The sequence below is a fragment of the Manis javanica genome, chromosome 8 (genome assembly GCF_040802235.1).
Source record: "Manis javanica isolate MJ-LG chromosome 8, MJ_LKY, whole genome shotgun sequence".
In the NCBI taxonomy this organism is placed as follows: Eukaryota; Metazoa; Chordata; class Mammalia; order Pholidota; family Manidae; genus Manis; species Manis javanica.
Genome location: NC_133163.1, coordinates 71,983,963 through 72,009,828, shown reverse-complemented (window position 1 = coordinate 72,009,828; position 25,866 = coordinate 71,983,963). Strand labels below are relative to the sequence as shown.

Below are 25,866 nucleotides of genomic sequence, written 5' to 3'. Positions count from 1 at the left end.
TTCTAGGGTAATCATTTAACTTTCATCAATTGTATATTGAAGGAATGAAGAAGGTATGATTGAAGTGAGTGATTCGGTATCATACTAGAATGTAATTTATTCCTTCCCAAGAGATCTAGGGGCACGCATTCTATTTAAGCAACTGGAGAAAAGCTCATTTGAAAAAGAAAAGATGGGAAACAGGGTGGAGGCTACACAGGAACTTTCTGTATCATCTGCAACTTTTCTGTATATCTAAAACTTTATATCAATAAAAGTTACCTTAAAATAACAGAAAAGAAAAAAAAGGAAGACAGAGGAGTAACAAAGAAAAAGAGGGAGAGACCACAATATTCATACTGGGTAAAAAGGAAGGAAAGATGAGTCCCTGCCAGGGGCTGAGCTAGGCGCCTTACATTTTCTTGTTCACTAATGGAAACCATTCTTATGAGGTAGATATTATTATTCTCATTTTTAAGATGAAGCACTTTAGTATTCTAGAGGATAAAAATGCACCAAGTTCAAATAGACAGGAAGCCGCCCAGCTAGAATGTGACTCAATGTGTCCCAGATTTAGAATTCTCTTCTAATAGAATGCTGAACGTCAATTATATCTCAATAATTTTTTTTAAGAATTCTCCGTGTGTTTACTCAAGTCCAATTTCATTTCTTGCTGCTTCCCATGGTCTTCTCTTTTGCAACACAACTATTTGATAAGACAGGTATCCAATCTAAACTTCCTCCTATTCAGTTGATGTGATTTCTTGCTTTGGCATAAAATACACTGTCCTTGTGAAACACCAAGGTCTATGTTTAACTTTGTAAGGCAATGAGTTCAAGGAAAACCCAGCTGAGGTGCCCAACCCTCAGTGTTGTGATAGTTGCATTTTATATCAAATAGTCCTCTAATATTCTCTTTGACGAGCAGAATCCAGTCTCTCATGTTAAATTGTTAATGGCTTCCCTTGGGCTTGGCTTCTGGTTCTGATTTCATCATAATTTAGACTCCTCATTTTATGTCAATAAAATTGTCTAGAATAACACTCCGGCCCTTGGCTAGAAGCCCTCGAGGTGCCCAAGAACAAAGGTGTTTGTTCACATAAGGTCACTGCTTTCTCTCTTGCTCTTTCATTCTTTTTCTCCCTTTACCTGGCTGTTTTATTTTTTTCTCCATTCTGTTTGTAATGTTTCTCTTGTTTCTTAAAATATACTGCAAGTGAATCCATAACATATCCACGTTATTGTTGGCAGATATTCCAAAAGGATATAGCTGATCTCAAAATCCTCAGCTGCGATTGAATGATGTCTTTCATTACAGATTTGGGCATCACTGTTCTGAAAATGTTAGCTATCTCAACCTTTGGGAAAGGGAGAAAACATTCAACACAATACCTTTTCCTTCTGGTGCTGTAGGAAGTATTTATTTACTTACTTATTTTTTAATACATGAAGTATTCTATTTAGACAATAACCTTATTTCTATTTGAGTATACAAATGTCTCCAGTTTTCATAAGAAGCATCTGTACTTCAGAGTGACCTTCTATAAAATGCAGCACAGAAATTATTCATTCCTCGCCACATTCTCTCAAAGCCTGAAATTAATTAAAAGGAAAGACTTTTTCTTCAGATATCCTAGTAACTACTTGAGTTGATACAGTATACTCTAAAAATTTGTTCTTGTAAAACACAGATTAATAAGTGCTCTTCTATTACTCGAGGTGTACAAACACCTAATGCCATACTCTGAGACAAAAACAAAACAAGAAAACAAAATAAAAGTGAAGTTTTTCCCTTCCTTCTTTCAACCAGTCTATTTTTGATGGTCAGGCATATGTGTTGGCCTGAGACCCCTCATATCCATTTTTCCACAGAAGCTCATATTCTGGAGTTCTGATAGCAAACCTAGAAGGGTATGGGACAAGCTCCCCATTAACTAGTCCTATAAGTAGGGTGACCGTACAGCTGATCCTCCAAACCAGGGCATTTTGACGGTGACACTGAAAGCTGTTAATAATATATGCTAGGAAAACATAAAGTGGGATCGTACTTGGCAAGCTGGGAGGTACTGTCACTTTGTTGTCTGAGGTAATTATTAATAGTATTCGCTTTCCTTTTCAAAGTGTCCCATTTTGGACAATAATGAAATCCATTAGCACTCCTCAAGCTTTTTGTTTTCAAGACTGCTTTACTCTGTTAAAAATTCATTAGAACCCCAAATAGCTTCTGTTTATGTGGATTATATCTCAACATTTACATGTTACAAATTAAAAATGAGACATTTAAAAAACACATATTAATTCATTTAGAAATAAAAATAAATGCATTACATGTTTATATAAATAACACACTTCTATACAAATTCCATTTCCCAAAACCAATCAGTGAGAAGGTGACATTGTTTCACGTTTTTGGAAGTCTCTTTAATGTCTGGCCTAATAGAAGACAGCTGGATTCTTGTGTTTGCTTCAAGATTCAATCTGTTGTGATAGCACATATTATGTAGCTTCTGGAAAACTCTGAAAAAATGAGAATGAAAAATGCAAATAAGATCTTAGTATTATTATGAAAAACATTTACACCTTGCTGACTCCTTGACTACACTTTGAGAACTGCTGGACTGTATGGTCTCCTCATTCAGAGGCAGGAGGTAGCTTCTTCGTGGAGCTTCCCAGAACTGGCAAAACCACATGAGCTTCTCTTGTTTTCTCTGCCTGTAACACACTTCCCCTTCATCTTCAGTTAGCCACTTCCTTTATATCATCCATGTATTAACTTTAATGTAGTTTCCTAGGAGACTGGGCCAGACAGAGTCTTTTACTACTTGTTTGAAGAAGAACTGTGCTCTCTTCATCACTGTGCTCACTGTGACTTCATGCCATCGCTGATGGAAATACCTGTCTACCTCGTAAGCCTCAAAGTGGTCAGGACCAGGCTGTGTCCTTCTGAACGCAGCACCGTAGACCACCCCACCATCCTGATTTTGCTATCTGTGGTCCTTAATACTGTGTTTCTATCATCAGAATTGTGCCTGACACAGAATAAAGGCTTAATAAGTACTTGATGTTTAAATTGTTGAATGAATCAACTGAGGATAAGCTTAACCTTCAGATCCTGAAAGCCAGGACACTTGTTTGAGCCTGGACAGAGGGCTACCATCTGAGACCAAATAAAAGTAAATGTCTGGCATATATCTCAAAATGTTAGTGTAAGTTGCACTAAACACTGGGATACAGACCTAAATATAATAAGGACAAAGTAGGGGCAGACCGAAGACTGGAAAAGCAGTAAGATTTAGATGACTCCAAAAGCTGTTTATGAATATAAAACAGCTTAGCAGCAGCATTGACATACTCCTTGTCTCACTTATTGCAGGGTCCTTCAGTGTCTCATCCTCAGTGAACTCGCCCTCTTCTGAATTTTCATACTACTGTTTTATATGCCTAACATCCCTTTTGTATATTGCCCATATACCATCATGATTTTTCATGGGCTCTGTCATATCCCTTCCTAGGTGATAAATTTGAGCAATTATACTCTGTGCCTTAGAAATTTTTCTCTCTCGGTGATCCCTGTATAGGATGAGATGCTACACATAGTAGGCACTGATAAATAGGTATGCATGATATGGAGGTATGTATCAGTAGAACACTAGACTGCATCAATTTTACTTTATTATAAAAAAGCAAAAACAACCAACAATTGTTACATGTACTATGCAAAAGTTTGAAGACAAAAAATTCCATTTTTGGAACCTTGCCATGTATCCTGACTGGGACCCTTTAGCAACTTTGACACCCATGGGTATTCATGAGGGAACAGAGCTCCAACTCCTCAGTACATTCTCAGCCTCAGGGGTTAGTCCATCTCATCCTCTTTGAGTTATGGGTCCCTGTTCTTTTACTCAGATTTATGGATTCAGACAGCATCATAGAAGGCAGGCATGGCACATAAATCAAGTAACACAGGCACATGGGACAAGCTGCAAAATTATCATTGTCCCTTTGCACACTTCACAATGTCAGAGTGAGGATATGTCTTAGAAGCTTGAAACAGTTAACATGACTCATTAAGTGCCTATATTTTTATGTGCATTTCATTTAGGCACAAAAAAAAGACTAGTTTTGTATATTTTTGCATTCAACAACAAATTTATAACCTAACTGCATTATAAACAACATGTGATTCTGTTAGAAAATGGTGTTGGACTAGATATTTTCCACAATTTCTTCTAGTTCTAAAATTCTACAATTCAATGAGATAGTATTTGATAACAGTAGCCCTGAGAGCATTAAAAATAATTTCCCATACCAAAAATAATAACATTTAGTGTATCTCATAGATCTCCACTGTTCAGAGAATAAATTGTGATATGTGTCAGCAAAGGGAAGCATTATCTTTACACTAAAAGATTTTGAAGTGGTCTATATCAAAATTACTCCCTATAAGTGTTGCACAGATAATCGGTTTTCCATCAAAAGTTTATGTTCTCCTCTATGATTTTAGAGCTGTTTCTAGGAACTAATTGCTCAGTGTTTACAATCCAAGTTCCCCTTGTACCAATGTGGCCTTTGGAATATGTCATACAACTGTGCCAATAGAATTTGGGCACAAATATATATATCACTTCCAGGACTGGTATAGATAAAACTCCATATAACCCTTCATGCCTTCTTTTTTGACACTCAGAGTAATCTCAGAAACCACAAAAATGTAGATTAAAGAGCCTCCATTTGCCTGGGGCTTTGAGTGACACCATAGAGAAGAGCTTCTTTCCCAGTCCACAACCTACTCTACCACCAATTACTAATGGCAAATTTATATGACTGAGAAATGTGCTTCTATTTTGTAAGGCACTGACATTTTGGAGCTTATTGGTTATAAAGCAGCTACTACTATGTAGCAAGTACAATTGAGCTTATACTATTTCTCCCAAAACAAACCACAACAAAAAATATTATTTTCTTTAGAATTTTTAAGAATGTTTTATCCTCTTATGAATGTTGACATATGTACACATTTGTAAAAAGCAAAAGTATGTGTTTTGGTTGAAATGTTTAACTATTTATTATAAATGCCTAGAATACTTAAATATTAAATTCTAAAAATAATTTAATATGACAGAGAATGAGGCCATGCAGAAATAAAATTTACACTACATTCATGATAATTAAAAAATAAAATCCCCAGAAGGGTTTGACACAGAATAGGTCTCCTGAACTTTGGAGTAACTACATTTTTCCCCAAGATCATCCTGCCATTTGAATTAAGCTACCTGATTTTTCCATGTTATTAAAAATGGAATTTGGGGTGACAGTTCCCTCTGTCATTCCTATTCTTCTGAAAGGTGAAAAATAAATTTTAGAATGCTCTATTTCTGATTAAAACTGTTCATACCTGTCCCAAGAGAGGAGGTCCCCTGAACCCTATAGCAGTCTGGGAGGCTGCAGCAGTGATCCCCACCCCACCCTTTCCCTCTCTGATGAAGGAGCTCCTGGAATACTTCCTTGGCTGTCGCAGTGGTTTTGTTGCCCTGTTCTCTTCTTCTCACTCAGAATTTGCCCAGACATAATTCAGTTTCACATACTGCTTCTCTGTCTGTCTTTCTAACATGTCTGAATCTTTGGGGTTTCGTACCTTTTCTGCTTGGATTATTTCTGTTATAGTACCCAGCCTCAATTTTACCTATGCTGTTATATTCACTTTATTTTCAATCTCAAGATCACTTTCTTCATTGGCTATACTTTGTACTATAGTTTATAGACATTAGAGTCACTAAATATCATTTTCAGTCTTTGTGCCACTTTTTTATGATCACTTCCTGTTATTATTATGCCCATATCATATGATAGTATTGAATTACAGTTTCTTCAGAGAGTTTATGAAAGACTTTTTCAAATATTTGAAGAATTTTTCTACATTTTTTCCTGAAATATCAGCCTACTAATGATTTCCTAAAGAGAAACTATAGTTGTTTTAACTTAAACTACCAACTTTGAGATTCTTCTATTCTATCTTAGACTTAGATTATATATGTTTATTACTAATGATCACCATACACTTTTCTGAAATCTACCTAATTGATATTAATGCACTTAAGTTCCCACATTTTTCTTTTTAGAAGATTTGGATATTTGTCCATTTGCAGTCTTCTAACACTGATCCCACTTTTCCTCTCTTACTCCATGATTAATTCTAGTGGCTATGAATAATATTCAACTTCCTGGCATAAAGTAATCTGAGTTTTGGGCTTTCTTCCTATATCCTGACATTATCTGATCAAAAATTTGAAGGGTTTTTCTTAAATGAAAGTAAGAGGTTAAGGTAATAGTTTGTCCTCCTCTGGATTATCTTTTATCATATTTCCTAATATGAGCTTATTCTTTCCTAATTGACCTTGGTTGGATGAAAACTAAAAATACTATTTTGGTTGATGTGGATATGTTAAACAGGTCATTTGGGCAATTAGCGCAATGGACGTTATTCTGATAGTTCCAGGCTATTTCTTTTGTTTGTGCCCTTGGTTATGTGCCGGTTTTCTATCAACTGTTCATGTCCTTTCAAAGTTTCAGTTCATGTGAATACATTTTATTATCATTATATTGATCTAATGAAGGAATTTTGGAATCATGGAAGTTAAATGACAAAAGGATGAAACCAGCAAAGATATATGTTTGTAAGGCCAATGGGGAGAAACTGCTTAACATCCATTCTCATATGACCCTTGCCTGAGTTTTACTTGTATGATTTTCCAAGGCAATCGCACTCCATGGTATGTGTTCACATAACAAAAGCATTATATGTGGTTATGCCCACAGCTGTGCATCCCTGGTAATTTCAGGAGTGAAGCTCAGTGAGCTTCAATTACATGTGCGCTTGATTAGCAGCTACCTGCATTTCACTTTGCTTGCCTTTTTTGGTTTCAATGAAATTTCTACCTCAAGAGATTTACCTGATTGCAGATCAAAAGTTCGGAAAAGACTGGTGTTGCAAAGCTTCTGGGATGAACTCAGGGTCTTTAAATTTGAGATGTTTCAAAGATTTTCCTTCGATCTAGAACTTCCTTTCAATGGGAAGATACATTCCATAAACAGAGTAGCTTTCAACTTTATGGCTCACAGTTCCTTCAGAACTATGTTACCTTCATAAACAGGTTTTGATTTTAGTTTTGGTTTTACATTTCAACCAGGATCACTTCTATTAGGCCACATATGCTGCACAAGCTATTTCAAAGTGTCCATGAAAAAGGAGAAAACCTTTCATACTTATTTTAAAAATTAAATTTATAAGAGAAAAATGAATACTGAAGCCTGTAGATACAATGACAAAAGAAAAGGTTTTCAGCTGTTGCTCCAGGTCATCATAAAATACAATTGGCTTTTGTAATCTTAGCAATTGTGTTTTTCACTACTTCCTGCTTTTTTGCACACCTGTTTACACTTGTTTTCTCATCCTGTTCAGAACGAAAATACATAGAGCTTTTCTCATTTTGTCCAGTACATTAAATCTGTTTTAATAATTCATATGAGAGCAAGAATGACTTTCTACATTCCTTCCGGAACAGGGTCCCAACAAAGCAACAAGCATGGCAATAATTTACAAAGTGATTACATATTACTGTGAAAGCAATATTAAATATTTCTTTTCATTTCTGAAAAACAGACTGCTTCTAGGCTTGTAATTTATTTTAATTGAATGCTGAGAGAATTGCTGGCTGTAAAACAGAGGAAAACAGTTCATTTGGGTCTAAACATGGATGAAAACCCAAATGCTTGCAGGAGTCAGGCAGCGAATATAAATTAGTGTAGTGGACAAGATGAATTCAGCAGTAAGCTGGAAAGGCTCAGACCTTATCTAAGGGCATGCTCCTACTGCCAAGAGTTGGCTAGCCAACTGGTGACTTAGGGATTTAGGTTTCTGTTTCCAGATCTTCCAATGCCAGGAACCTGGATTTTTATGTGAATCATTCTGCTTTTCAAATGTTGGCAACTAACTTAAATATTTTAAAACTTAAAAAGAATACCTTACCTTCAAAAGAAAAGGAAAAGAAACTACTTGAGGATAGATCAGGCTTGGGGAACACCATTTTGCAATCTGTTCTGGGTGAAAAAATGAATTTTTCTCTAGGTAGAAATGATCTTTATCTTTTTGTTTTGCCTTCATTCTTTTTTATTACATCTTTTTTTCCATTCTGTTCCCTGGTGTGTCACTTTAAAGAGTTAAAGATAACAGGAAATGAGGAGATTATCTATCTATATAATTACTAATAATATTACATATTAATACATTTGTATATGCATATATGAATATATATTGTTGGGAGCCAGAGAAGAGAGGAAACCGAGTGTTTACTTTTTTTGAAATCCTGAAGAAGGAAAATTGCCTGAACCTCTAAAAGGTAGTGACATTCAATAGACACATGAGCATAAAGTTCAGCACTCTCCATCATTTTGAAGGAAGGCCATCAAATCTGAGTATGTGTAGATCTGTGTGTTTATTTATAGTAGTAATCTTAGAGCATTAGATATGCTCTGATTAGTTTGCACTGTACCATGGTAATTTATTTCATTGTAGAATTCAAAATAGCTTTCTATATTTTTCCCCCCTCTACTTTTAAATTTCCATTTCAGAGGTTTCCTAATTATGTGACGGTGCCATTATTTTGTATATGTGAGCATTTTCACTAAGCCCAAATAGAATGACTGTAAATATTCTAATTGATTCTCATTCCTTTTTCAGCATTAGAAATTACATTTTCTACATGCCTCTTATATTACAGAAAAAAATAACTGAAGTAACACATTAGAATTTTTGTATTCCTAAGTCAATTCTTTGTTTATTCTCTCAAGACATAAGAAACCTAAAACAGGAAAAATAACATCACTTAATTAGATGTCTATATTCCTGAAACATATTGGTTTTACTTTAGTTGTTCATATTGCAAAGCAACTGGTCAATTTGGCAACTAGTTACATAAAATAATTTTTTTAGGAAAAATAACTGTCCAAAGTCAGTTTTAGTTGGTAGCTATGAATGAACTATTATAGTCTGCTCCCCCTTAGTAATTTGTATAGTGTAAGCTCAGCTTTATGTATCAAAAGGCCAGCTGACAAGTAAAACAGCTATTGCTCAAAAATAGCTGTTTGTCTAAATTAGATTAAACTGTTTTTTTAAATAAATTATTAAAGACATTATCCCCTTTCATGATATAGCTTAATATTGTTATCTTGAATTTTAAATGTTTAAGTTGGTTCAACTTACAGATCATTATCTTCCATATATATTTACGTATTTTAATTTTATTTGGCTTTTAGGCCTTTGTTCAGCTGGTCTTTTTTCTCCTTAGAGTCATATTACTTATGAGTCTTACAATTAGTTTCTACTTAGTTACTGTAAAGAAACAATTTATGCTTTTCCTCCTCAACAAATAATAATTTGACCCAAATTGTTATTTAATCATTTATCAACATTCAAAAGAAAACAAGCATAAATTTTCATTACCCTGAGTTAGGAGATGATTTCTTAGATATGAGAGTGAAAAGCCTAATAGAAAAAATAGATATTGGACTTCATAAAGCTAAAATATTTCATTCTATAAATTATACCATTAAGAAAGTAAAAAGATAACTCACAGATTAGGGGGAAATATTACATCTGATAAGGGACTTGAATCTAGTATATGAGAATATATAGCAATATATTTTTTAAAAAGCTCTTACAACTCAATAATAAGCACATAAGTATTTCAATTAAAAAATAGAGTTGGCATGTGACCCAACAATTCTACTGCTAGCTATAGGAAAAATAAAAACAGATTTACCCAAAACCTTGGACAAACAATCACGATAGCCATGAAGTGGGAACAATCCAAATTTCCATCAATTGATGAATTGATGAGTAAAATGCAGTATAATCCACACAATGGACATTCAGTGTTGAATAGAAATGGGAAGAGCAGACATACACATCATTTACTGATGCTTGGGGAAAACAATTAATTCTTCCACCACTATGTTGTTAGCTGTGAGATTTTTATACATGCTCTTTACTGGTTGAAGTTCTCTCTGTTCAGAGTTTGTTGAGCATTTTTATCAATGCACAAGTATTGGATATTTTCAAATCATTTTTTCTGCATCTATTAACATGAGCGCATGGTTAGGGTCCTTCCACTAGTAGTATGTTATATTACAATGATGGATTGTCAGATGTTAACCCAATCTTGTATTCCTTGAATAAATCCCACTTGCTCATGATGCTTATCTTTTATATATTGCTGAACTTGATTTGCCTTTATATTTTTGAGGATTTTTATTTCTATAATCATAAGAAATGTTGATCTGTAGCTTTCTTTCACTGTAATATTGTGATCTGGTTTTGTATGAAGGAAATACTGGACTAACAGAATGAATTGGGAAATAATCCTTTCTCTTTCATATTTTGAAACAGTTTATGAAAGATTGGTGTTAATTCTTTAAATGTTTGGTAGAATTCATTTAAAAAGCCATGTGGGCCTGAGATTTTCTTCTGGGAAGTTTCTAAAATATTACTAATTCAGGGGTGGAGCCAAGATGGTGGCATGAGTAGAGCAGCGGAAATCTCCTCCCAAAACAACATATATTTTTGAAAATACAACAAAGACAACTATTCCTAAAAGAGAGACCAGAAGACACAGGACAACAGCTAGACCACATCCACACCTGCAAGAACCCAGCGCCTCGCGAAGGGGGTAAGATACAAGCCCTGGCCTGGCGGGACATGAGCACCCCTCACCCCAGCTCCCAGCAGGAGGAGAGGAGTTGGAACGGGGAGGGAGAGGGAGCCCAGGACTGCTAAACACCCAGCCCTAGCCATCTGTACAAGAGCGCAAACACAGTGTGTGCATGGGGTGCTGGAAACTAGGGAAAAAGGACAGTAAGACCTGTGTGTGGGTCTCCACAGCCAGCACCCAGGGGACAAAGAAAAGCGAGAACTTTTTGAAGGTCTTAAAGAGACAGGGAACCCAGAGCAGGACAGAAGCATCCTGGGACACTTAGCCCAGGAGCTGGGAATCCAGGGGAACTCTGGGCACTCTAAACCCCTGGGCAGCAGGGCAGCTCAGAGGCCCCTCACAGAGATAACAACCTCCCAGCCATTTCCCCTCTGATGGGACTCTGCCATATTGGAGCAGCAGCCTGAGGCAGGCCATACCCACAGCAACCACAGAATTAAACTTCACAGCGGCTGGGCAAGAATCAGAGGCCCTGTCTGCGGGCAGCTTCCCAGTACAAGCCGCTAGAGGTCACTGTTCTCCCAGGAGAGGAAGGCCACAAACCAACAAGAAGGGACATTCTCCGAGCCATCACTCGTGCCAGCTCCACAAACATCTCTATCACATGAAAAGGCAGAATTTGAGGCCAACCAAGATCAGAGAGTCAACCCCTGAGAAGGAGATAGACCTAACCAGTTTTCCTGAGAGAGAATTCAAAATAAAAATCATAAACATGCTGAGGGAGCTACAGAGAAATATACAAGAGCTAAGGGATGACATCCAGAGGGACATTACAGAAGTGAAACAATCTCTGGAAGGATTTATAAGCAGAATGGATAAGATGCAAGAGGCCATTGATGAAATAGAAACCAGAGAACAGGAACGCATAGAAGGTGACAGAGAGAGATAAAAGGATCTCAAGGAATGAAACAATATTAAGAGAACTGTGTGACCAATCCAAAAGGAACAATATCTGCATTATAGGGGTACCAGAAGAAGAAGAAGAGAGAGAAAAAGGGATAGAAAGTGTCTTTGAAGAAATAATTGCTGAAAACTTCCCCAAACTGGAAGAGGAAGTAATTGATCAGACCACGAAAATACACAGAACTTCCAACATAAGGGACCCAAGGAGGACAACACCAAGACACAGAATAATTAAAATGGCAAAGATCAAGGCCAAGGACAGAATTTAAAGGCAGCTAGAGAGAGGAAAAAGGTCACCTACAAAGGAAAACCCATCAGGCTATCATCAGACTTCTCAACAGAAACCTTACAGGCCAGAAGAGAATGGCATGATATATTTAATGCAATGAAACAGAAGGGCCTTGAACCAAGAATACTGTATCCAGCATGATTATCATTTAAATATGAAGGAGGGATTAAACAATTCCAAGACAAGCAAAAGCTGAGGGAATTTGCCTCCCACAAACCACCTCTACAGGGTATTCTAGAGGGACTGTTCTAGACGGGAGCACTCCTAAGACTAAATAGATGTCACCAGAGAAAATAAAATCACAGCAAAGAAAGTAGACCAACCAAATACTAACTAGATGCAAAAAATAAAATCAACTACCCACAAAAAGCAGTTAAAGGAAACATGAAAGAGCACAGAATAAAACAACCAACATATAAAGAATGGAGGAGGAATAAGAAGGGAAAGAAGAAAAGAATATCCAGACAGTGTATATAACAGTTTAATAAGTGAGCTAAGTTAGGCAGTAAGATACTAAAGAAGCTAAACTTGAACCTTTGGTAACCACGAATCTAAAGCCTGCAATGCCAATAAGTACATATATTTCAATAGTCACCCTAAATGTAAATGGATGGAATGCACCAATCAAAAGACACAGAGTAATAGAATGGATAAAAAAGCAAGACCCATCTTTATGCTGCTTACAAGAAACTCACCTCAAACCCAAAGACATGCACAGACTAAAAGTCAAAGGATGGAAAAAGATATTTCATACAAATACCAGGGAGAAGAAAGCAGGTGTTGCAGTACTAGTATCAGACAAAATAGACTTCAAAACAAATAAAGTAACAAGAGACAGAGAAGGACATTACATAATGATAAAGGGCTCAGTCCAACAACAGGATATCACCATTACAAATATATATGCATCCAACACAGGAGCACCAGTACATGTGAATCAGATACTAACAGAACTAAAGGAGGAAATAGAATGCAATGCATTCATTTTAGGAGACTTCAACATGTCACTCACCCCAAAGGATAGATCCACTGGACAGAAAATAAGTAAGGACATGGAGGCACTGAACACACACTAGAACAGATGGACCTAATAGACATCCATAGAACTCTATGTCCAAAAGCAACAGGATACACATTCTTCTCAAGTGCACATGGAACATTCTCCAGAATAGACCACATACTAGGCCACAAAAAGAACCTCAGGAAATTCCAAAATATTGAAATTCTACAACCCAACTTTTCAGAACACAAAGGTATAAAACTAGAAATAAATTGTACAAAGAAAAAGAAAAGGCTCTCAAACACATGGAAGCTTAACAACATGCTCCTAAATAATCAATGGATCAATGAACAAATTAAAATAGAGATCAAGGAATATATGGAAACAAATGACAATAACAACACAAAGTCCCAACTTCTGTGGGACACAGCAAAAGCAGTCTTAAGAAGAAAGTATATAGCAATCCAGGCACACTTAAAGAAGGAAGAACAATCCCAAATGAATAGTCTAACATCACAATTATCGAAACTGGAAAAGAAGAACAAATGAGGCCCAACGTCAGCAGAAGGAGGGACATAATAAAGATCAGAGAAGAAATAAACAAAATTGAGAAGAATAAAACAATAGTAAAAATCAATGAAACCAAGAGCTGGTTCTTTGAGAAAATAAACAAAATAGATAAGCCTCAAGCCAAACTTATTAAGAGAAAAAGAGAATCAACACATATCAACAGAATCAGAAACGAGAATGGAAAAATCACAACAGACTCCACAGAAATACAAAAAATTATTAAAGACTACTATAAAAACCTATATGCTAAGAAGATGGAAAACCTAAAAGAAATGGACAACTTCCTAGAAAAATAAAACCTTCCAAGACTGACCAAGGAAGAAACACAAAAGTTAAACAAACCAATTATGAGCAAAGAAATTCAAGTGGTAATCAAAAAACTACCCAAGAACAAAACCCCCAGGGGGCCAGACGGATTTACCTCGGAATTTTATCAAACATACAGAGAAGACATAATACCCATTTTCCTTAAGGTTGGCCAAAAAATAGAAGAGGAGGGAATACTCCCAAACTCATTCTATAAAGCCAACATAATCCTAATACCAAAACCAGGCAAAGACCCCACCAAAAAAGAAAATTACAGACCAATATGCCTGATGAATGTAGATGCAAAAATACTCAATAAAATATTTGCAAACAGAATTCAAAAATATATCAAAAGGATCATACACCATGACCAAGTGGGATTCATCCCAGGGATGCAAGGATGGTACAACATTCGAAAATCCATCAACATCATCCACCATATCAACAAAAAGAAGGACAAAAACCACATGATCATCTCCATAGATGCTGAAAAAGCATTTCACAAAATTCAACATCTATTCATGATAAAAACTCTCAGCAAAATGGGAATAGAGGGCAAGTACCTCAACATAATAAAGGCCATATATGATAAACCCACAGCCAAAATCATACTGAACAGCGAGAAGCTGAAAGCTTTTCCTCTGAGATCGGGAACAAGACAGGGATGCCCACTCTCCCCACTGTTATTTAACATAGTCCTGGAGGTCCTAGCCATGGCAATTAGACAAAACAAAGAAATACAAGGAATCCAGACTGGTAAAGAAGAAGTTAAACTGTCACTATTCGCAGATGACATGATATTGTACATAAAAAACCCTAAAGACTCCACTCCAAAACTACTAGAACTTATATTGGAATACAGCAAAGTTGAAGGATACAAAATTAACACACAGAAATCTGTGGCTTTCCTATACACTAACAATGAACTTCAGGAAAACAATTCCACTCACAATTGCATCAAAAAGAATAAAATACCTAGGAATAAACCTAACCAAAGAAGTGGAAGACCTATACCCTGAAAACTATAAGACACTCTTAAGAGAAATTAAAGAGGACACTAACAAATGGAAACTCATCCCATGCTAACGGATAGGAAGAATTAATATAGTTAAATGGCCATCCTGCCCAAAGCAATATACAGATTTGATGCAATCTCTATCAAATTACCAAAAATATTCTTCAATGAACTGGAACAAATAGTTCAAAAATTCATATAGAAACACCAAAGACCCGAATAGCTAAAGCAATGCTGAGAAGGAAGAATAAAGTTGGGGAGATCTCACTCCCCAACTTCAAGCTCTACTACAAAGCCACAGTAATCAAGACAATTTGGTACTGGCGTAAGAACAGAGCCACAGATCAATGGAACAGATTAGAGACTCCAGACATCAATCCAAACATATATGGTCAATTAATATTCGATAAAGGAGCCATGGACAGACAATGGGGAAATGACAGTCTCTTCAACAGATGGTGCTGGCAAAACTGGACAGCTACATGTAAGAGAATGAAACTGGATCACTGTCTAACCCCATACACAAAAGTAAATTCGAAATGGATCAAAGACCTGAATGTAAGTCATGAAACCATAAAACTCTTAGAAAAAAACATAGGCAAAAATCTCTTGGACATAAACATTAGTGACTTCTTCATGAACATATCTCCCCAGGCAAGGAAAACAAAAGCAAAAATGAACAAGTGGGACTATATCAAGCTGAAAAGCTTCTGTACAGCAAAGGACACCATCAATAGAACAAAAAGGTACCCTACAGTATGGGAGAATATATTCGTAAATGACAGATCTGATAAAGGCTTGACATCTGAAATATATAAATAAAGAGCTCACGCACCTCAACAAACAAAAAGCAAATAATCCAATTAAAATATGGGCAGAGGAACTGCACAGACAGTTCTCCAAAAAAGAAATTCAGATGGCCAACAGACACATGAAAAGATGCTCCACATCGCTAGTCATCAAAGAAATGCAAACTAAAACCGCAATGAGATATCACCTCACTCCAGTAAGGATGGCCACCATCCAAAAGACAAACAACAACAAATGTTGGCGAGGTTGTGGAGAAAGGGGAACCCTCCTACACTGCTGGTGGTAATGTAAATTAGTTCAACCATTGTGGAAAGCAGTATGGAGGTTCCTCAAAATGCTCAAAATAGACTTACCATTTGACCCAGTAATTCCACTTCTAGGAATTTACCCTAAGAATGCAGCAGCCCATTTTGAAAAAGACAGATGCACCCCTATGTTTATCGCAGCACTATTTACAATAACCAAGAAATGGAAGCAACCTAAGTGTCCATCAGTAGATGAATGGGTAAAGAAGATGTGGTACGTATACACAATGGAATATTATTCATCCATAAGAAGAAAACAAATTCTACAATTTGCAACAACAAGGATGGAGATAGAGGGTATTATGCTCAGTGAAATAAGCCAAGCAGAGAAAGACAAATACCAAATGATTTCACTCATCTGTGGAGTATAAGAACAAGGGAAAAACTGAAAGAACAAAAGCAGTAGCAGAATCACAGAACCCAAGAATGGACTAACAGTTACCCAAGGAAAGAGACTGGGGAGAATGGAAGGGTCGGGAGGGATAGGGCAGGGAAGAAGAAAGGGGGTATTATGATTAGCATGCATAATGGGGGGAGTGGGGGAAAGGGGAGGGCTGTGCAACACAGAGAAGACAAGTAGTGATTCTACAACATCTTACTAAGCTGATGGACAGTGACTGTAATGGGGTTTGTTGTGGGGGACTTGGTGTAGGGGAGAGCCTAGTAAACATAATGTTCTTCATGTAATTGTAGATTAATGATAACAAAAAAAGGGGGGATTATTCCCTGATAGGATAAAATTAACTGCAAATCAACGATTAATGCATGCTTTACATATCCTTAATTTTGATCTTTTAAAGGGTGTCAGATGATCAGCTATGGAAGTACATTTTTCTGATAATATTTCTTTCTCTTAAAAAAAAAACAGTTCCTGTGTTGTGGTCTCCAAATTTCTTCACAATGGTATAAATGTCATATCAAAGTGTGGGCAAAGGGTTTTTTTTTGTGTTTATACAGAGGATCAAAGCCTAGTTTGACTACACAGAAAACGAATTAAGATACGATATGAAGAAGAACTTCCAACATCAACATCCTCTGGAAGAGCCATTCCAGAAGATGATCATCAAAATACTTCAACAAAGATCCTGGCGCTGCTGTAGTTGTAGCTGCATTCATCCTACTGGTTCCTGGACTTGCCATTGGAATGTAGAAGGAGATATCTAAGCTGTCCTGTGCATACAGTAAAACAACAAATTTGACTGGTTCTATATTGTTGGAACTCAACCAAGAATTAGGAGAAGTGCAAGTTGCAGTGCTTCAAAATCGTGCTACTATAGACTATCTACTGTTAAAAGAACATGTGGGATGTGAAGAGTTCCCAGGAATGTGTTGTTTTAATTTGTCTGATTTTTCTCAAACTATTCAAATTCAGTTAGACAATATCCATCATATCATTGATAAGTTTTCACAAATGCCTAGGGTACCTAACTGGTTTTCTTGGTTTCACTGGATATGGCTGGTAATTGTAGGTCTGCTTTTGTTATGTATCTGTATTCCTATTCTGTTAATGTGTATACACAATTTAATTAGTAGTTTGTTAAAACCTATTCATGCTTATGTTACTCCACAAGAAGTTATGTCAAAGGAATAATCAATCTTCCCATGTTTTCTTCCATCTGCTACTTCTATAGCTTTTCTTCTTCCTTCCTAATTACAGCCCTTTAGTAGAATTCGTGCCTCATATAGAAAATTACCAAGTATCATAATTCTTCCAAGTGGTAAAGATACCTCAAGACAAATGCTGGGCATAGAAGCCACAGGGCATAAATCTGCAAAGAAGTAAAAAGCTAACCTTTTCAAAGAATATTGTTTCTCTCCCACTTATCAACTTTGCATTTCCCTGTATGGCCCCAGAAGATGACTGGTTAGCCAGAGATGGGTAAGATTCCTCAAGGGAGGAACAACCTAAGACAGGGGCAGTCGTCGGGGGGCCATCAGGTGAGAAATTGGGGATCAACAGAGGTGAAGCTTAGAACCTCACCCTCCCTGTTTTGAGAGAAATCTTCTGCATCTGTGCATGTTTTGTTGCCCTTGTCTTGCTTGGATTAATACTTAGGCTATAGGCACAGACCTGATCATGTACACTTGCCCTCTTATAGCACTAAATTATGCTTTCTATCTTTATCTTGAATCTACCTACCACTTCAGAATTTTACTGAAAAAAAAATAAGGGAGAAATGTGGGATTCACTTATAAATCAAGTATAAAATTCAAATGAATAATCATATCTGACTTGATTGTTTATAGTTCATGATGCGTGATCAAAACTGACAGTTTCTGTGATATGACTGCCCTTGCACTGTTCACCATGTAAGAACTTATTCACCATGTAAGAACTTGTTCACCATATAAGAACTTGTTTGTTATGCTTCAGAAGATTGGAGATTGTTGAGAGTTAGGCTTGGGGTTGATTGATTGTGCATTGAGTCCCCTATACAGAATTTTACTGTTGTTAACAACCACTTGATCAATAAATATGAGAGATGCCCTCTCAAAAAAAAAATTACTAATTCAATTGTGTTACAAGTCTGTTCAAATTTTTCTATGTGTCAGTTTCCCTAATTTATGCCTTTCTAGGATGTTGTCTTTTTCATTTCTTAGTGTATAACTGTTTATAGTTTCTCATTTCTTAGTATATAACTGTAACATTCCCTTGTAATCCTTTTTATTTCAGAAAAATTGGCCATGAAGTCATCTCTTTTATCCCTGATTTTAGTCATTTCAGTCTCTCCTTATTTCCTTGGTCAGCACAGCTACAGGTTTTTCAATTTTGTTGATGTCAAAAATCAACATGTGCTTTCTTTGAGTTTTCCACTCTTGTACACAAACTCTCCCAGAAAATGAAAAATGAAGGAATGATACTTCTCAACTTATTCTATGAAGCCAGCATTTTTCTAATATTAAACACACAAAATTATTTCAAGAAAAGAAAAAGTTCCCTCCTAAACACAAATGCAAAAATTTTTTTTTTAATTTTAGCTACCTAACAACACAATACATAAGTCATGGCCAATTGTCATTTATCCCAGGAGTGAAAGCTTGGTTTTATGTTAGAAAATCAATCAATATAATTCATCATATTAATATACTACAAAAGTAAAACCATGTAATCATCTCAAAAGATGCAAAATAAGCTCTTGACAGCATTCTAAATCTATTTCTGATAAAAAAATTCTCAGCAAATAGTGAACAGAAGAGAACTTGTTCAACTTAATTAAGGGTATCTATGAAAAACGTGCAGCTAATATCATACTTAAGGTAAAAGACTGAATGCTTTCACCCTGAGATCAGGAATAAGGCAAGGAAGTCTGCTCACATTACTTTTATTAAACATTGTACTAGATGTTCTAGTCACTGTAATAAGGCAAGCCAAATGAAAAGAAACCACCAAAATTTGGAAAGAAGTAAACTATTCTTTTTATCAGATGATATGACCATTCATGTAAGAAATACAAATGATTTTATAAAAAGAGCTACTGAAACTAATAAGAGAGTTTAACAAGACTGTACCATATAAGAACTATGAACCCAAATCAATGAGAAATTGGTAATAATGTTTTTAAAATACAATTTATAATAGTTTCAAAACATTAATTACTCAGGGAAAAATGTAGTAAAAGATGTGTAAGACTGCACTGAAAATAACCAAAAACATCTGGGAAAAATTAAAATAGACCTAAATAAATGGCAAATATATCATGTTCATTAATTACAAAGGTCAATATTGTTAATCTCCCCTATTTGATCTATAAATTCAACAGTATTCCAATAAAATCGCTGCTGCCCTTTTCTGAGATACAAACGTTTCTAAAATTTATATAGAAAGCCAACAGAACTAAAAGAGCTAAAACAACTTTGAGAAAGAAAAATAAAGTGGGTGAAGTTATACTAGCTGACTGACTGTAAATGATCATACAATTACAGTGTCAAGTCAGGATGGCACTGACATCAATGCAGATGAATGGATGAAGAGCACTGAGCAGAAAGTTCGTAAGTAGACACACATATTGTCAAATAACTTTTGAAAATGTTGCAAAGCATTTCAGTGAAAAAATAAAGTCCTTTCATCAAATGATGCTAGAATAATTTGGTATCCATATACAAAATTTAATTTGATTACTACTTCACATCATACACAAAAATTAATATCAAACAGATCATAGACATATATGACAGACCTAAAATTGTAAAATTTGTAGAATAACACACAGGAGAAAGTCTTTGTGACCAAGGGTTAGGAAATGATGTCTTACATACAACACAAAAGCATAATCCACACACACACACACACACACACACACACACACACGCAAATTGAAAACAAGACTTCATCAAAATTAAGGACTTCTGCTTTAAAGAGACACAATTAGGAGAATGAAAAGATAAATTTTAGACTATGGAAATATATTCGAAAACTACATATCTTATAAAGGACTTATATAAATAAGTTATAAAGCATTCCCAAAGCTCCATAACAAGAAACAAACAACCCAAAGAAAAAAGGCAAGTATATGAACAGACAAAATAAGGTAAATAAATTGCAAATAAGCACATGAAAAATGCTTATCATTACTTATTAGGAAAATCCAAATTAAAAACCATAATAAGATAATTCTACACACCTATGTAAAAACTTACCATACCAAGTGTTGGCAAGGATATGGTTCCATATAATACTTAAAAGCTCCCTGTAGACAGTTTATCTAAGTCAGCTCAGTATCCCTATTAGTAACAAGTCCAATAAATATTTTTGAAATTTAATATGTAATATGTTTGTAATTTGTTAACAATAACCAATTCTGACAAAGTAGAATGAATTTATCTCTAATCATAGCACTAAGATAAAACTCAAAGGCAAATGACATGTCTAAATAACTCTGCCATTTATTATAATCATAATATACACAAATTTTTTATCAAAAATAAGAAATTATTAACAGCTGCTCCTCTAGTCTATTTTCCCCCAAATTCTATAATTTTATGATGATGAAATTCTATTCCTTACATTATTTTCCTATATGGAGATTTTCAATTAAAATGTTCAAATTCTTACATAAAGAAAAAGACAAGCAGAGACAACAGAAAAAAGTGTGAGAAACAAGCCCACCCCGCCCCCACAAATCTTCCTTTATCATTTAAATTATAAAGCAAAATTGTTGGCCATTTCTTCCCTCCCAGCCCATGGTCCTCTTGACAATTCTGATACTTCAGTTGTTTATCAACATATGCATTTGGAAACCTGCTACAGGGAACTGGCTAACACACCCACCGCACAAGTTTAATAATTCAGAGCATCTTCTAGTTCTTATAGTGAGGATAGGAGTATCCTTTGCTTAACTGTGGCTCATTAGTTAAGCCTTGAAAAACTTTTAACAGCTTTTTTGAGCCTACTTTCCAAAAATGCAGCTTAATATTTCTATGCTAGAGCAGTAAATTTTCCTTGTGGAACATGATTTCAAATTTTATTATCAGGATGGTACCTATACCAGAGTGATACCCACTGGATTACTTTTTATAATCTGTGCAGGCAAGGAGACTCCCTTGGCCTCAGGACCAACACAACTGCACACATCTATTTTTTTCTCGCTCTAAATTTAAGATCGGATAAAACTGATAATTTTTCACTTTACAGGGTATTTTGCTGAAAAACTATTTATCATTCTGCAAATAAATATGTGTGTTTGGTGAATCCCTGAACTTTTTGCTATCTGAGAGCTGCACATAGAAAATTAAACAGCTCTGGTTCCTACCCACTAAAAGATCAGTTACTGGATATGAGTGTAGGCATTAAATTTAATCTGCAGAATTGGAATGTCAACTATGAGGTATGGATTACAGAACTTCACCTACCTGTCTGGTAGAAATAAAGCTCTTAAAATAATGAAAAATATTGGTGAAAAATCACCAAGTAAATAATTATAAAATGAATTACAAATTTTTATTCTACATCAGTTAGGAATATAATATTTAAAATCAACTTGGAAGATGATATAAAATGAGAAGATTAAATGTACAATGCATGCAGGTGGGCTTCCTTAAAATGATAAAACATACATATTCTTGGTAATAGGGTGCTCTAAGGACAGAATAAAAAAAGATTTGTTGAATCCTGAAATACTGAATAAGGGTAATTAATATAGCAATGAAAGTTTCTGCTACTGTTCACATATGATTTGCCTACCAAGCTTTTGTTGTTTTGGAACAGTAGTAATCATATTTTCAAATGAGCTTCATCTAAAGGGACAGAAACAAATAATGTTAAGTGATTATAACGAGTAAAAAAACACGCATTAACTCCAGTTGAAACCACTCATGTGCTAACGATTGCCACTGTGGGGTAAGTATTTTGTTAACATTTTGCACATCTACTCTGCATATGTTACAGAAAATAGCTGTCAAGATGTGTAAGCAATTAAGACAGATTTGTGGTTCAAGGAGCCAACATTGAGAATACAGTGGTAGAGCACGGATTGCCGTAGAGACTACTCTGGTAGGCAAACCCCTGAAGTTCAAAACCTGCAGCTGTTTAGTCTCATGACGATAAAATACAATGTTTCACTGAGCAGCTAAAAGCCATCTACTGGCTCCAGATGTGAGAGACAAAAGACTTCCTGAACTCTGAAAAATGGAAATTTAGTTTTGAAGAGAGGCAGACTTGAATGAGCTTAAATCACTAAATGGAAAAGGGAAGGAGGAACAAAGCAGTTTAGAACATGAGGAGACTTGCCTAACTGAGGTGCCCTTGGCTGAGCTTTTCTGACTCCTGACTTAGCACCAGAAGGGTTAGGATTCAAGTGCAATTAATAGAGTGGGGAGGGTGGGAGTGGAGGGCAAGGAGCAGGAAAGGGTTAGCAGGTTCTCATATTAAGTTGGGAATTAGATTAAATCCCCAAGTTCATCAGGGAGAAGTGACAAATATGTATTTTAAATCTGCTAAACTCTTGGGACAATAAGGCCCTTTGAAAAAGATAAAAGAAATATGAAGGATGTATTTCCTTTACTCTTTCCTCTAAGAAAAGGATGAGTGTGGTTTAATACTCTTAATTTTTATAGTCAGACTCCCTTGATTCACCTGGTAACAAATTGGCTTATCAGCCAGCGACTATTAGTTGTGCATTAACATTAAGTTTGACACTGTTATCAGTCTTCAATAAACTCAATGAATAATAACTTTGCATTTGAATAGAGCTTTTAGTTTGAAAACTATTTTTCACAATATTGTCTCTTTCATTTGAGACCCTAGAGCAGGGATTGGCAAATTACAATCCACCAACCAAATCCAGTCAGCCATCTGTTTTTATAAATACTTATTGGGACACAGCCATGCTCATTCTTTTACCTACTGTCTGTAGCTGCTTTTGTGAAAAACTGTGTAACTACAAAGACTAGAATATTTACTATCTGGCCCTTTCAGCAAAAGTTAGCTGAGCCTTGCCCTACAGTTCTGTGTTGGTACCCCAAGTCATTTACTGACCTTTGTTTTATAATGATATTTTTAATTATAATATCACTTTCTAAAGTACAAGCTAGTTAAGGCAGATGCTGTATTTGACTCATTTTTATATTCACTGAAATAATTAAAACAGTAGATCAAAAAATACTAATAAATCATCTTACTTGATTCTCTTAAAAATCCTGTAAGATTATGTCTTCATATTTCAAATCCGGAAATGTAGTAAAATAAACCCATAGTTTGTCTTATCCTAACATGTAGCTGATTTTAAAATGCTATTGAAAAGTATGTATTTTTACTTTGTTTTCAAACATAATTGAACACAACAGTTCTTTATGTTTTAAGACAATTTGTGGTTGGTGGCATTTTTTATATCTGCAACCAGAGCTAACGAAGTCAATATGAGGTCAGTATTTCATTACCCACTATGTACATGGACATGGTTTCTTTGATTTATAGCTGCTATAATTGTTTTCAAGGCCTTTCTCTGTCTCTATCTATTCATATACTAGATTCTTTAGAACAAGCATGTTACATGTTGAGCCATTACTAGCAATGGTTAGCTAACTACAGGCCATAACAGCACTAACATAGAAACTATGATATATTATCAGTAAAGCTAATCTTCCTTATGAGGACCAACTGTGATTCCAAGTATCATCTTCTTCCCCACCCTATCCCTCATCAGCACCTTTGAGCTCAGGGAAAACCTTTACCAGCAGGGAAATGAAAAAAGATCAAGGCCAATCCTCTAAAAATCTCTTCTAGAAAATGAAGGCAGAGGGAATACTGTCTAACTTATTCCATGAGGCCTTTATTACTTTAATAACAAAAATCAGAAATGATATTACCAAGAAGGAAAATTATAGATTAATACCTCTCATGACCATAGATGCAAACAACCTCAGAAAAATATTAACAAGTCAAATCCAACAATACATAAAATGAATTACATACTAATTGGGATTTATTTGAGGTATGCAAGGCTAGCTCAACATTTGAAAATCTATTAATGTAATCTACCAAATCAACAGGTTAAAAAAGACAAATTGTATGATCATATCCATACTTGCAGAAAAAGAATTTGATGAAATCCAGCACCCATTCATGATAAAAATTCTCAGATAATTGGAATAAAGGGCAATTTTCTCAACTTGATAAAAAACATCTATAGAAAACCTACAGCTAACCTCATACTTAATGGTGGGAGGATAGATACTTTCCCCCTAAGAAGGCGATCAAGATAAAGATGTCCCCTTTTACCACTGCTATTTATCATCATACTGAAAGTGCTAGGTAATTCAATAAGACAAGAAAATTAAATAAAAGGTACATATACTAGGAAGGAAGAAATAAAACTGCCTATGTAGAAAATCTGAGCAGACAAAAAGAGAAAAACAGGAACTAATAAGCAATTACAGCAATGTTATAGCATACAACTCAATATAAAAAACTCAACTGCTTTCCTATATATTGGAAATAAAAAATTGTAATTTGAAATTTAGAACAAAATACCATTTATATTAGGACCAAAAAAATAATGAAACACTTAGGTATAAATCTAACAAAATATGTGTAAGATCTTTATGAGAAAAACTATAAAATTTAATTAAAGAAATCAAAGATTTAAGTAAATTAAGAGAAATTCTATATTCATGAATAAGGTGACATTGTTATCAGTTTTCTGTTTTTCTAAATTGACCTATAGATTCAATACAATCCCAGCCAAAATCCCAGCATATTATTTTGTGGATAGCAACACAAAGATTCAAATATTTATGTGAAAGGCAAAAACCCAGAACAGCCAACACAATACCAAAGAAGAATAGAGACTGACACTTCTTGACTTCAAGATTTACACTAAAGCTATAATTATCAAGATGGTGTGGTCTTAGCAAAAGAATTGACAAATACATCAATGCAACAGAATAGAAAAACCAGAAATGGGTTCACAGAGTCTTTGATCTTTGAAGAGGAGCAAACACAATTCAATACAGAAAAGGTAATCTTTTCAACAAATGATGCTGGAATAACATACATGGAAAAAAAAGAATCTACATACAGATCTTATGCCTTTCATAAAAATTAGCCCACAATGGATCAAAAACCTATAAAGTTTATAGAAGATAGAGAAATATAAAGTTTATAGAAGATAGAGAAAATCTAGACGATTTGAGTTTGGTGATTAATTTTTACCTGTCATCTCACCAAAGAAAATACACAAATGATAAATAAGTGTATGAAAAGATGTTTGACATCATATGTCATTAGGAAATTGAAAATTAATACACTACTAAACATCTCTTAGGAAGGCCAAAATCTAAGCTCTGACAACACCAAATACTGATGAGGATGTAATAGGAACTTTCATTCATTGTTAAGTAGGAAGGCAAAATGGTACAGCCACTTTGGAACATAATCAGGGAGTTTCTTACAAAGTCAAACATAGGTTTACCATATAATCCAGCAT

General features: G+C 35.2%; 1 long non-coding RNA gene across 2 annotated transcripts in view; it reads right to left on the bottom strand.

Annotated features, from left to right (window-relative positions):
• Positions 1–1,398: 1,398 nt before the first annotated feature.
• LOC118967781 (uncharacterized) overlaps positions 1,399–25,866 on the bottom strand; it is a 135,489-nt gene continuing 111,021 nt past the window's right edge. The window contains exon 3 of one of the 2 annotated variants that reach the window (XR_005055010.2): positions 1,399–2,496. This is a non-coding gene — a long non-coding RNA (uncharacterized lncRNA). The remainder of the gene's footprint in view (positions 2,497–25,866) is intronic. The other variant, XR_005055009.2, reaches the window with a different exon arrangement.